Consider the following 13645-nt stretch of genomic DNA (forward strand, 5'->3'; position numbering starts at 1 on the left):
TTCCTAGTTCGACCTATGTTGTTAGTTCCTATGTGGGCTGTGACAACTAGATCCATCCGCCCTCCCCCCTCCCTCCACCCCACTCCCACGTTTCTCTCCAGCCCAGAAGAGATGTCTTCAACCTTGACACCAGGTAGGATACACAACCTTTGGGACTCTGACTTTGCTGCAAAGAACAGTATCTATTCCCCCAACTATGCTGTCCTCTTAGTATACATTTATCTTCTCAGACCCCAACTTAAATGGTGTTCTGGATCACTGTGTTCAGTTTCCTTATTCTCCCTGCAGTTTGTGCCTTTGTCTGCACCAGGACCAAGAATCTTGTACTTATTGGACAAAGGCATTAGCTGAGTCTCCTCCAAACCTAAATTCTGCTTCCCTATACCTGCCTCACTTGCACTCACACCCTTCTGTCCCTGACCACAGACCAATTTTGATGGAATTAAATGGTGTGCCTGCCTCTTGAAACAGTGTCCAGGTACATCTCCCCTTCCTGATGTGTCCACAGCTCCAGACTCCAGCTCATCAACTCTGAGCCAAAGTTCCTCGAGCAGCCAACACTTGCTACCGGTGTGGTCACCATAGATTACACTGGCATCCAGCAGCTCCCATATACTACAGCTTCAACACACTCTTAAATCTGTGAAGATGCAGAGTATGTTGACAGTCTGCAATAAATATGTTGCTTGCCCACATTTAATGGGTCTGTGTATATCTCTTGGGATTGTAGCAAAATAGAATGTCTTGTGGAAATGATCAAAGCCTGTAAACAAAAATATACATAGTCTGGTGAGCCAAGCAGTGCACAAACTCAGATTCCATACTGTCATAGACAGAATTTGTAATGCATTTTTCTTCTTCCTGCATATGTTTAATATGTTAGCATGTAGAAAGTGTGTTGCTTTTACACTCAAAATGATTGTCCTAATTCAATAATTCAAACAGTAAGCTGAGAGTTTTAAAATTAAAGAGGTTATTTGTTGTTGCACAAATTGCCATAGATATTTAAAATGTAATGATTCACTTAATTATCTCACATATACGAATACGGATACAGGTGAAGGTTAAACAAAAATTATAATTTAGTACTTCTTCAGTGTCTTCTGAAATGGCTTAGATGAGTTAATGCTTTTGTTGTGGACATCTTGGTAAGTTGCAAGGCTTCTTGTACAGTAGTCAAATTTCCAGGACTAAAACTTGGAAATGATGGAAACTGGTCTGACTTACCTTGCATACCTGAAAACAGAAATCCAGTATGACCAGCATGTTTATTTCCTAGTTCTACTTTTAAATTCATTTTCTTTCTCCTTAGGTAAACTTGAACAGGAAGAAATCCTTCTTCCTCTTTCAAACCATTGCTATTTATTACCTTGGCTGCTTAGATAACTTACAGCCGTTTCAATGGGCTTCTGATGGCACTCTCTGTTGAAGACAGCTTCTTGTGTTTTTAACAGCAAGTAGAGAGAATGGCTGTCTCATCACCTGTTACAAGTCCTTTCCCAAATAATATGGATCATTAAGGTCCACTGTAATTCCACTGTAGTTGAGGATTTTGTCTTGAGAATCTGACACCACTGAATTACTTTCATGCTTGGGCATTGATACTTCAGTCGAAAGATTCCTTTTGTTACTTTGTTGAGATAGGGGAGAGGTTCCAATTCCTAAAATCCCCAAACCTGTTGGATCATCAGGTGGCCACCTTTTTCAACCTTTTGTAGTCAGTTTTAAAACATAAAAACTCATTTGAGATTCAGACTGTACTGGCACATGAGAATAGCAATAGAAATTTTACATTTTTATTTATATAGTGGGCCATAAAACAAGCTTGACTTCTGCAAGGAAGATTATGGAGAGAGAAATGAGAAAATAACTTGCGTTAAAACAGACTAAACTTACCGCTCAGTTCAAGTTTGAATATGTTGAATAACATCAATACAAAAGTAGCTTTCAGCTTTGTATGAAGAACCTGGCAACATACAATAGATAATCTGTCAGGGACCCTTCACAATCTACTTCTTCCCCTTTCACTTGCATTACTTGGCCACATTAACCTGTTCAACAAGTTGGCATATCAACAATTCCAATGATTAACACTGAATAATTTGAATTCTGACAGAATTATTAAATACCTCTACTGCCATTCAAAAGAACTTAATTGAGTTAAAACTCGGCAAAGAACATTTCTTTCCAGTTTGAAGAATGCAGCCCCTGAAGCAAAGTTGTCAGTGGCAGTTGATAAGTCGTAATTGAGTTACTTGGGGAATGTACCAAGATATCTCTGGAACGATAAGTATGATATACATAATGGAACAATAGTCAAATTCTTGATAATCCTATAAAACATTTCTTTAACTGGTGCTAGTTAGTTCTCAAGTTCATTGTGACCACAATGTCAAGTATTTTTGTGTTCCTGATAAATAAACTCCATAGGTCATACCTGGGACAATTTGTTCAACTCAGACCAAAGCTATTCACTCCATAATCAAATGTTCATGAATGGTTGTCTCTTATAGTGAAGTATATTTATTTAGTATTCAAAGTTTATGGAACTTTCTGTATTGCTACAGTTTACAAGTGATGGAAATGTGGGACAGCATTTGTCTTTTTGAATCATTTACAAGAATATTACAGAAGAACATGGGTTAGATTTTAACTCCCACTGGCCAATGAAATGTAGGCAGCAGCGGAGATAAAATGGAAGGGGGGTACATTTACTCTTGGGCCTATTACCAGCACATTTTACTGGGTGGTGCAGGCATTCACCCAAATCAAACAGGAACTTCAACTATTTATTAGGCAGGGTTTCATCACCTACCTAAGACCCCAATGTAATTTTAACTATCTATTGGGAAAGTTATTTGCTGTGGATTATCTCCTCTGTAATACTTGGAGGAACAGCAAAGAGGCCCATTCAGATAAGTCTAAAATTACTTCTGTCAAGGTCCTTAGGACACCATGGTAATGTCCTTATCTTTGAGCCAGGAGGCACAGTTTCAAGCCCTACTTGCTCCAGAGGTGCGTAATAACATCTCTGAACAGGTTGATTAGAAAATATCTAAAATTGCTTCTGTGGGACCAGGAAGTGCATATGGTCCTCCAGCTTCCACAAGAATAATGTAGTGAATGAACACACTGCCAGGGTTAACTACCATAATAGCTATCTCTGTTACGCACTCACTACTTACTTTAGCAAAACATCTTACTCTTATGTTTATTAACTTCCTTTAAATCAGTTCAGCTAACTCATTCAGCACTATGAGATCACCAAATATGAACGCCAATCTCCATTATTGTCTTTAGTTTCACCACTGATCAGTGTTGATATGATTATCTCTTTAAATAGTTACTTTCTGTAATTAATTATGACTTTTTTCAGGATTGGTCAACACAACTTTTATTTACATCCCTCAGTTTCTCTGTATCTTTCTTGAGTTGAGTTTTGGCTAATTAGAATAACTGACAAAGATGTTAACGTCTATCATCAAGCTTAAATTATGTAGGTACTTCATGTATAAACTTGATCAGTTCATACATTAGCAATGTAACTGAACATTAAATTTAGCATATAACTATAATGCACTGATCTCTTCTAAATCACAACTGAAAAGATAAGTTCAAAGGCAAAGCTTCCTCACACAACTTTGCAACTATGCTTGGCTTGGGTTTCTAGCTGTTTAATGTAATTTACAATGTGTTCTTATCTTTTTACCTATTAACATCTAATCGCTTTGGAATTACATATAGTTTATAACCATTTGTGGCATGGTTTCTCATTACACAGAATGTTACAGCACAAGATCAACCAGTGGTCTCTAAAAATGCAAACTGGCTGTATGCTATTCCATATAACACTGAGACCGTGTTTTAGGGAGCACCTCGAAAGTAACTCATTTCAGCATCCTTCTTTTTAACGCCAGATTGAACACACATTCAATGCCTGATAAGCTTAGCAATGTGTTTGGCACCAGAGCGCACAATTGATTGGTGGTTGCATTCATGAGCATGGTTGGCTTTGCAAAACATCTCAAAATAATAATTCACCTGACAGAAATTTCCATCAAATGAAGACTGGAGTGGAGACAGCCATTCTATTACAGTCTGAGCTTATCACTATTTAATTGAGTTTGCATTGTTATCTTTATATTGTATATGAAACAGCTTATCCTTTAAATAACAGACCTTCTGTTCCTCTTCTCTACTCACTGGACAAAACCTACCACAATCCTACTCTGCATTGTTGAGTCCCTTCTGTCATTATCTCAAAACTACTTTTTAATGCTTGACTCTTTTCTAATCAATGCTGTCCTCTATTTACTGAGTAATAGCAATGGCTTCAAGGATACATTGGAGAGAGTAGTCAGATTCATCTCAGACAGAAACCAAAGTGGTTCTTTTTCAGTTTATTATGCAAGTCTTTCATTGTGTCCTCTTGCCTTTCATTGTCCTCAATTATTTAATTTTTACATTCCTTTATCCCTTGTGACATAAAACAGCAGAATGTCCTTTGCCAGTCTGGACTTTTAGAAGGATGGAGGGGAACTTAATTGAGCAGGAGGGAAAAATTCATTTTCCTGTTGGTGGGTTAAAGTTTTGCTATTATGTTCTGAGATCATTTCGGAAGGCAGTTAGGTTTGCATTTATTAGCATGTCACAAATACTCACTAAAAGACCCAGCCCACTGAAATTACATTCACAGATGCAATCTTGTTAGCCAAACACAGGAAATACATGTGTTCACAAACCTGACGAAACATATGAGGCATATACCTGACAGGGTAGATTTCATCTTCCTAACTCAAGTGCAGCTTCTTTGGTTACTTGGTGTCTTTATTACAAAGGCATTTCTTTGTGCAAATATCTTTGAGTGTCAGAGGTGAAGCCTCTCTATGTTAATTTGCTCCTGAGAATTCTCAATCATGTGCAGTCTGGCTTGTTGTTAAACACTCACTGTGTTAGAGTGAAGCCTGACTGGGCCAACAAAGCTGTTACACTGGCTAATACCAGTAAATAAGACCGACAGGCAAAAGGTCACCCACTTAAAAGGAGGACCAACTCAAAAGGCCATCTTTTGTGGTTGTGTCCCTGTCCTAAGTTAGCCTTTGATGAAACACTATCAAATATGTATGTTCTCTTAGTTGTAATGAGAGATCAGTGATGTGATTGTGCCTAAGTTGCTGAATGTATCTGTAATTAACTGAGATTGATTGTACATGAGGCATTTGATAGAGCTGCCTGGCACCCAACCACCTGTGTAACTGTCGTCCGCAGTAACAACTTTACAATACTTTCATTCCTAGGAGCGAGAAGTATTAATTAGACAGTGGCACGTACCTTACCAGAACACAGCAAATCATTCATCCTTTTGCAACACTGGAGTCAGGTTCTCTCGAGCTGTCCACAGACATTGATGGTATGGACCCACATCTGTCCAGGATCTGGGATGACCTCTTTTTACGATCTTCAAGGAAAAGAGCTTGCTTCTCTCCTGGATAGCCTCAGGAGAACTCCTAACGTGGCATCACTGAAGCTTAGCATTGCTAGTTGCCTGGTGTCTGATTTCGCTGGAGTGGGTGGAGGTGATGAGCAGAAGCTGAGAGATGTCTCTGGGTTGCACAGAGTTAAGCGCTTCTCAATACCTTTCAAATATATTGTCTGGACATTGGAGCCCAGATTGTCACAGCAGGCTTCAGAACATCCTGCCAACAAAACTTGGTGTTTTACCCGCATGTGCACAACACAATAAGCTGTGAAGAATGTAATTGTGCAGGAAATCCTGAACTGTGCCTAATGGATGTCCCTCCCATTTTTCTCCATGCTGTGTTTCAGAAAAAGAAATTCCTGCCGATAGACACAAGGTTGTTTTCATTATTTGATTTCCTCTACATTTCATTTTCTTTGCGATGTGGTTCTTATTTTGTGCTATGTTCTATTTATATTTTATTACTTGCCTTATCTACCCATATTCCAGATACCATAGCAACTGCACCATATGTTTCCAGTGAGTTATATATATATTACTTTTCCTTTCATACAATTTGTTCACAATGTTGTTTTATCATGTGTCCTTCTCAATATTCAAACCTTTTATTAACAGAGGTATAGAATACGCACTTCATAAACTTCAAACGGTATTTTCTGCATAGAAAACTGTGGAGGTTAGGCCTGTGAATCGATTTAAGGCAGCATTAGATAGATCTTTTATAGATGAGGGGGTGGGGGTCCAGAGTCATATTAGGCAGACAGGAAATGGAGGTGAAATCACCTCTGCATCAGACACAACCTTATGGAATGCCAGGGCAGGCTCAAAGGCCAAATGAGCAGCTCATGTCTTGGGATTGTCCTGGTTACGTTCACTGTCCAATGGAATGGTCACAGCTGTATGGGACAATTGAATATTGTGGGGTGAGATCCAACAGGATAGGGAGAGGACTACATGGTTTTGAAGGTTGAGCAGGGGTTGGGGCAAAGGCATGTCATGGTCACTTTGTCCTAGATATGGGGGGGTGCAGTCGAAGGGGTCATTTGGCCTGACTGCTAGCTCCCTTTGCTGCAGCTATATCCATGCTTGGTGCCCCTTAAAGAGGAGCACGCAGTGTCCATCAGAATGCTCGAGCTCTTCTGCGAGTGGTGGGCTCCTCAAGGGCTAAAGTGTATTATTGCCACCGAAAATGACCTTTTAATTTAAATTTTGTAAGTTTTATTTGAATATTTGATTTTGGTTAGTGGCCCATTAAGCAGCTGGTACCCTTTAATTTAATTCAATCTTGTTTAATTTGATTCAACTGATTTTAAGAGTCTCTCATACCACTAAAATCTACAAATGCTGGAGATCACAACAGGTCGGACAGCATCTGATGAAGAGTCATCTAGACTTGAAACGTTAGCTTGCTCTCTCTCCATGGATGCCGTCTGACACACTGTGATCTCCAGCATTTGTTGTTTTCAGTAGAGATTCCAGCATCTGCAGTAATTTGCTCCACCAGTGAAATCTAACCTGATTTGTCACCTTGCGATATCTCAGGGCAATTAGAGGAATACAGCAAGGCACATTCATTCCAAACCTCATCTTCTCCATTAGTCAAGGTGCTCAGTCATTGGGACTCCAAGCCATCACATTGCCACTGCCATTTACTCACAGACAGGATGAAGGGAGATGGAAGAGGGCTCCTGAGGAAGGTTTCAAAGCTGCTTCATGCCAAGGGAACATTGACATTTCTTGATTCTAGTCATCAGGATGACTAATGTGCATGGGAGTGAAATTCCAGGCTCAAAGGTAACCCTGCAGTAGTAGATGCCTCCAAGCTCCTGCGGTGGCAGCGAACAGCTGTACTGTCAAGAAGCAAATTCCCCAAATAATCAGGTGGAGCAGATGATGCCTGAGGCCTTCGCGAAGGTGTGAGGGCACAGCGTGGAATGTTGTGAGGAAGGATGTCAATGCCAATGATCTCTCTACTAAGACTGTGTGCTTTCACTTACTAAAAATAAAACAAGAAGTGCGGATGCTGGGAATCTGAAATAAAAAAGGAAATTGCTGGAGAAACTCGACAGGTCTGGCAGCACCTGTGGAGAGAAAACAGAGTCAATGTTTTGGGTCCAGTGACCCTTCTTCAGAATGTTCTGAAGAACAAAGGAAACAAAAGAATAAAAGCTAGGGCTTTTCTCTTTAGAACGACGAAGGATGAGAAGTGACTTGATAGAGGTGTACAAAATGATCAGAGGTATAGATAGAGTGGACATCCAGAGATTTTTTCCTAGGGTGGAGGTAGCTATTATGAGGGGACATTGTTTTAAAGTGAGTGGAGGTAGATATAGGGGAGACGTCAGAGGTAGGGGCGTGGAATGCATTGCCAGAGAGGGTAGTGGATTCGGCCTCATTAGGGGTATTTAAGCGGCTATTAGATAGGCATTTGGGTGATAGTATAACGTAGGGGTGGAGGTTAGATAGACCTTAGGATTAGGGTAAAAGTTCAGCACAACATCGTGGCCGAAGGGCCTGTACTGTGCTGTAGTGTTCTATGTTCTATAAAAAATGAGGCACACTAGTCTGACTCATACTTCAACATACATTTCCCATGAATGGATTAAACAAAAGATGGCTCAGTACAGCAGATACATTTATTTTCAAGTATTACTCTTCTTACTGATTTTTTCCCCTCCAGTATCTAATGAAAGAAGCGTGGCACAGGTCAACTGAGCAGTTTTCTTGCAATCCTACAGCTGCAAAGAAAGTGCTTTAGAAGAGTACGGAGTTGACACAGCAGCTGCTGCCAGCTGCCACACTGTCTACAGAAGGAAAAGAAGCAGGATGACATCTAACACGTAGAAGACATATGGCACAAAACAGAATCTAAAGGATGAGGTGCAGTTATCCACAGATGAGTAAGAACCAGTACAGAACAATGCAGTATTATCTCAGAATGACTCAAGCCTTCATTGTCACATCTGTGCCTGAGGTTGCATGGACTTGGAATCAATCACATCCTGATATTCCTAAATGTAACAGTTACCCTTAATTTCTTTGCTAGTGTTTCACTGTGACCAGTGGTGTTCCACAGGGATCTGTGTTGGGACCACTGTTGTTTGTGATATACATAAATGATCTGGAAGAAGGTATAGATGGTCTGATTAGCAAGTTTGCAGATGACACTAAGATTGGTGGAGTAGCAGATAGTGAAGGGGTCTGTCAAGAATGCAGCAGAATATAGATAGATTGGAGAGTTGGGCGGAGAAATGGCAGATGGAGTTCAATCCAGGCAAATGCGAGGTGATGCATTTTGGAAGATCCAATTCAAAAGTGAACTATACTGTAAATAGAAAAGCCCTGGGGAAAATTGATGCACAGAGAGATCTGGGTGTTCAGGTCCATTGTACCCTGAAGATGGCAACGCAGGTCGATACAGTGGTCAAGAAGGCATACGGCATGCTTTCATTCATCGGATGGGGTATTGAGTACAAGAGTTGGCGAGTCATGTTACAGTTGTATAGGACTTTGGTTCGACCACACTTGGAATACTGCGTACAGTTCTGGTCGCCACATTACCAAAAGGATGTGGATGCTTTGGAGAGGTTGCAGAGGAGATTCACCAGGATGTTGCCCGGTATGGAGGGCACTAGCTATGAAGAGAGGTTGAGTAGATTAGGATTATTTACATTAGAAAGAGGAAGTTGAGGGGGGACCTGATTGAGGTCTACAAAATCATGAGAGGTATAGACAGGGTGGATAGCAAGAAGCTTTTTCCCAGAGTGGGGAACTCAATTACTAGGGGTCACGATTTCAAGGTGAGAGGGGAAAAGTTTAAGGGAGATATGTGTGGAAAGTTCTTTATGCAGAGGGTGGTGGGTGCCTGGAATGCGTTGCCAGCAGAGGTGGTAGAGGCGGGCATAATAATGTCATTTGAGATGGATCTGGACAGATACATGAATGGGCAGGGAGCAGAGGGATACAGATCCTTAGAAAATAGGCGACAGGTTTAGATAGAGGATCTGGATCGGCGCAGGCTGGGAGGGCCGAAGGGCCTGTTTCTGTGCTGTAATTTTCTTTGTTCATGGACCTGCTGGCGACTGTGACATTTCACAATTCTCAGCTCTTCACTGCATCTGGGAATTTCATTGATGCTGTCTTTGTGACAGACACCAATTCATCTCTGTCACTTTAACGTGAGAAGTCAGGCAGTGAGAGCATTAGGATTCTCATCTAACGCTGGTTTCCTGCAGGTTCATAGTGTCATTGATTACACCCACATCACAATCATCAACCAGTCGTCTTCATGAGCAGAAAAGGATTCTAGTCTCTTACAAATTATTTGTGATCATTGCAGTCAGATAGTGTAGGTCTCTGTTAGATAGTCAGGGAGCTGCACTGACCCATACATACATCCCGGACCACTTGCAGGCATAGTCTTTTTAAAATACCCTTGTCCCATACAAGGATTGTTATATTGGATGACAAGGGATATCCCTTCCACACCTGGCAGTGGGCCAGTGGTTGTGGTGTGCTCCTAGGCTGGACTGATCTAACTGCTGATCAGATGGCTTCCTAGTGTCATCTCCTGGGAAGAGGATGGACAAACCAGCTTCAACTTCTTGGCAGTGCCCACCTTAGGCTCCTTGGAAATTTCTGGTTTCCAGTGAGTGAAGTGGTATCCCGCTAGCCTATAAGTATGATGCCAGAACATTTGACTCTACGAAGTCCGCCAATGGTGAGAACTTCTGGCTCGTTGGCCAAATGTGAATTACCAACTAAATTGTGCCACATTTCACTTGCATGAATAATGAGACAAAAAGCATGTGACTGTGTGAGATAACTTGCCTCAGGCATTGGCAGAGAGGACACAATCTAAAAAACGCACTGCCATACTTTAACTTCAAAATGGAAAATCTTGACCCATGTGAGGTAAAAATATGGAACTCACTGTCTCAGGGAATTGTTGAAGCAAATGGTACATTTAAGAGGGAGCTAGCCAACTATTTGAGAGAGAAAGAGATAGATGGTTATGATGGCGAATTAAGCTAATAAAAGATGGGATGAGACTAGAATGGGACGTAAAAACTGGCGTAGTTTGGTTAGGTCAAATGTCCTGTTTTTGTGCCATTAATCCAATTCTGTCTGAAAATCTATAATTCCTTTTAGCAAATAGTTAGGAAGTGAAGGATATGTACAAAGGACTGGTCCTGCATGTGTTAAATAGGTTGTAGTACTGGCCAACTGAACTTGAACACTGCAGATAAGTTGAGACATATAACTTACATCATATAAACCTATTCACTATGTTCAAATCAAATAATTTTGAACATAAGCAATGCTTTACCTTCTTGATATGAAGAAGAATGAGTTTGCAGTGTTTTCTTTAAATTTGTTCCTAGAATAGCAGCGTCACTATCAAGGCCAACCTTTTCTGAAAGCAGTTTCAACAGAAACATTTTCAAATAAACAGCATACAAATTGAGTGCAATTTACAAAGATATTTCCTTTGAAAGAAAATCTAATGGCACAACAGCGGTTTCAATAGTTAGCAAAGAATGAAAAAGTATATGCTTTCATATTTGTTACATATTTGCAAATGCATCTAATATACTTCAGTGAAAATCAATTTTCCTGAAAAGCTGTGAAACAATAGACTGTTTGGTGCTGAATGTCTTCAAAGCTTTGAAAAAAAATGAACCATGCTTTGAATTTGTAGGTCAGTTGACATTCAAAACTAGTTCATCTGGTGACTTTTGTTATATTACAATTTATATTAATACATTAAATCAAAATTGGGGATGGGCAAGAAACCAAAATTAGGTGAGTGCAGATATCGCAAGTGTTGTTGGACTGGATGTTTTAAAGAGGGGGTGAGAGTCATAAATGTTTACAGTACAGGAGGCATTTCAAGCCATTGTATGTGCACCAGTCAACAAAAATCTGACTACATTAATCTCATTTTCCAGGTTTTAATCCATAGCCCTCGAAAGTATGGCAATGCAAATGAATATCTGAATATTGCTTAAATGTTAAGAGAGATTCTGAATCAACCACTCTTTCAAGCATTCCACCCTTGCACCACTCTCTGGGTGAAAACATTAGTCCTCACTTTCCTCTTAGCCTTCTACCTCTTACCTTAAACCTATGGTCCCTGGTTATTGATCCCCCTACTAAGGGAAACTGTGCCTTCCTGTACACTTTTTCTATGCCCCTCATAATCTTATACATCTCTATCAGATCCAGCCTCAACCTTTGCTACCCCAAGGAAAACAACTCCAGCCTGTCTAATCTTTCCTCATCGCTCAGGCCTTTCAGCTCAGCCAACATTCTGGTCAATCTCCTTTGCACCTTCTTTAGTACAATCAGATCCTTCCTAAAATGTTGTGAGCAAAACAGCACAAAATACTTCAGTGTGGCCCAACTGACATTCTGTATAGTTCCAATATTACCATGCTGCTCTTGCATTCTGGTAAAGGCAACTGTTAAAGGCAAGTACTTTCTTAACCACCTTATGTATCTGACCTGCTACCTTCACAGATCTGAGAATATGCACACCAAGGTCCCCAATGTTCAGTACTTTACCAGGGTCCAACCATTTAGAGTGTGATCCCTTGCCTTGTTAGCCCTCCCAAATGCATGACCTCACAGTTTTCTGCGTTGGATTCCATTTGTCACTGCTCTGTCCTTCTGACCAGTCTGTTCATATCCTCCTGCAGTTTACTGCTATCCTCCCTATTGATTACCACCCAATCAATTTTCCTATCATCTACGAACTCAAGATTATGCCCCCTACATTTCAGTCCAAATATTAACCTACACGACAAACAACAATTGAGCTAGTCATATGGATGGACTTGAAAACGAGGATAAATTTTCATGTCAAGGTGCTCCTAGATTGTGAGCCAATAGAGGTCAGCAAGCTCAACAGTAATAGGGAAGAGAAATGATGTGAGTTAAGGCACAGATAGCAGAGCTTTGGACGACCTAAAGCTCACAGAGGATACAATATTGAAAAACAAGAAGAGCATTATTATGGCCAAGCTTACAGGTGACAGTCATAAGGGATTCAGCAGCAAAAATGTTGGAACTGAAGAAGAATCATATCAGACTCAAAACATTCTTTGTTTCCTTCTCTTCAGATGTTGCCAGACCAGTGAGATTTCTCCAGCATTTTCTTTCTTTGTTTCAGATTTCCAGCATCCACAATATTTTGGATCAATGGTACAGCGATATGTGATTGGAAGCTCATCTCCAGTGGGACACAAAGGCTGCAAACACCTGAGATTGCTGCTATGGAGAGAGTGGTGGAGTCGGTACTTAAGAGGATGGAGTTTGCAGCAAGATAACAAGATTGTTCCCCCTCCCCCTACCCCACCAATCCCGTCTTTAACTCAAGCAAGTTCCTGCACAATCTCCAAGTGCCTGAAATAAAGAGTCACTAGAATCATACAGCATGGAGACAGACCCTTTGGTCCAACTTAATCACGCCATCCAGACATCCCAATATGACTTAGTCCCATTTGCCAGCATTTAAACCCTTTTTATTCATAGGCCCATCCAGATGCCTTTTAAATGTTGTAATTGTACCCACCGCCACCACTTCCTCTGGCAGCTCATTCCATACACGCACCACCCTCTGCATGAAAAAGATACCACTTTTTAAATTTGTACCCTCTCACCTTAAACTCATTCCCTCTAGTTTTGGACTCCCCCAGTGTAGGAAAAAGAACTTGGCTATTTACCCTTTCCATGCCCCTCATGATTTTATAAAACTCTACAAGGTTACTCCTCAGCCTCCAACATTCCAGGGAGAAGTGCTCCAGCCTATTCAGCCTCTCCCTATCACTCAAACCCTCTAGTCCCAGGAACATCCTTGTCAATCTTTTTTGCATGCTCTCAAGTTTAACTACATCCTTCCTATAAAAGGCAACTAGAATTGCATGCAGTATTCTAAAAGTGGCCTCACCAATGTCTTGAATAGCTGCAACATGATGTCCCAACTCCTATATGTTCCATTACAGTGGTGTCATCAGCAAACTTGTAAATGGAGTTAGAGCAAATTTGGCCACACAATCGTTTGTATAAGGAGTATAGGGGCTGAGTACGCAGCCTTGAGGGGCACCGATGTTGAGGATTATTGTGGAGGAGGTGTTGACAACTATCCTTATTGATTGCAGTCTG

At 40.7% G+C, this 13645-nt stretch overlaps 1 long non-coding RNA gene across 2 annotated transcripts; it reads right to left on the minus strand.

Annotated features, from left to right (window-relative positions):
- Window positions 1-906: 906 nt before the first annotated feature.
- Window positions 907-5835, minus strand: LOC125483724. 2 transcript variants are annotated; one of them, XR_007262669.1, is made up of 3 exons: window positions 5337-5835; window positions 1897-1966; window positions 907-1709 (listed from the first exon to the last, which is right to left on the minus strand). It is a non-coding gene; the product is annotated as an uncharacterized LOC125483724 (long non-coding RNA). The 2 variants fall into 2 exon arrangements; XR_007262668.1 differs by having other exon boundaries at window positions 5332-5835.
- Between the last annotated feature and the right edge of the window lie 7810 nt (window positions 5836-13645).

This window comes from Rhincodon typus, chromosome 8 (assembly GCF_021869965.1).
Source record: "Rhincodon typus isolate 14 chromosome 8, sRhiTyp1.1, whole genome shotgun sequence".
Taxonomy (NCBI): Eukaryota; Metazoa; Chordata; class Chondrichthyes; order Orectolobiformes; family Rhincodontidae; genus Rhincodon; species Rhincodon typus.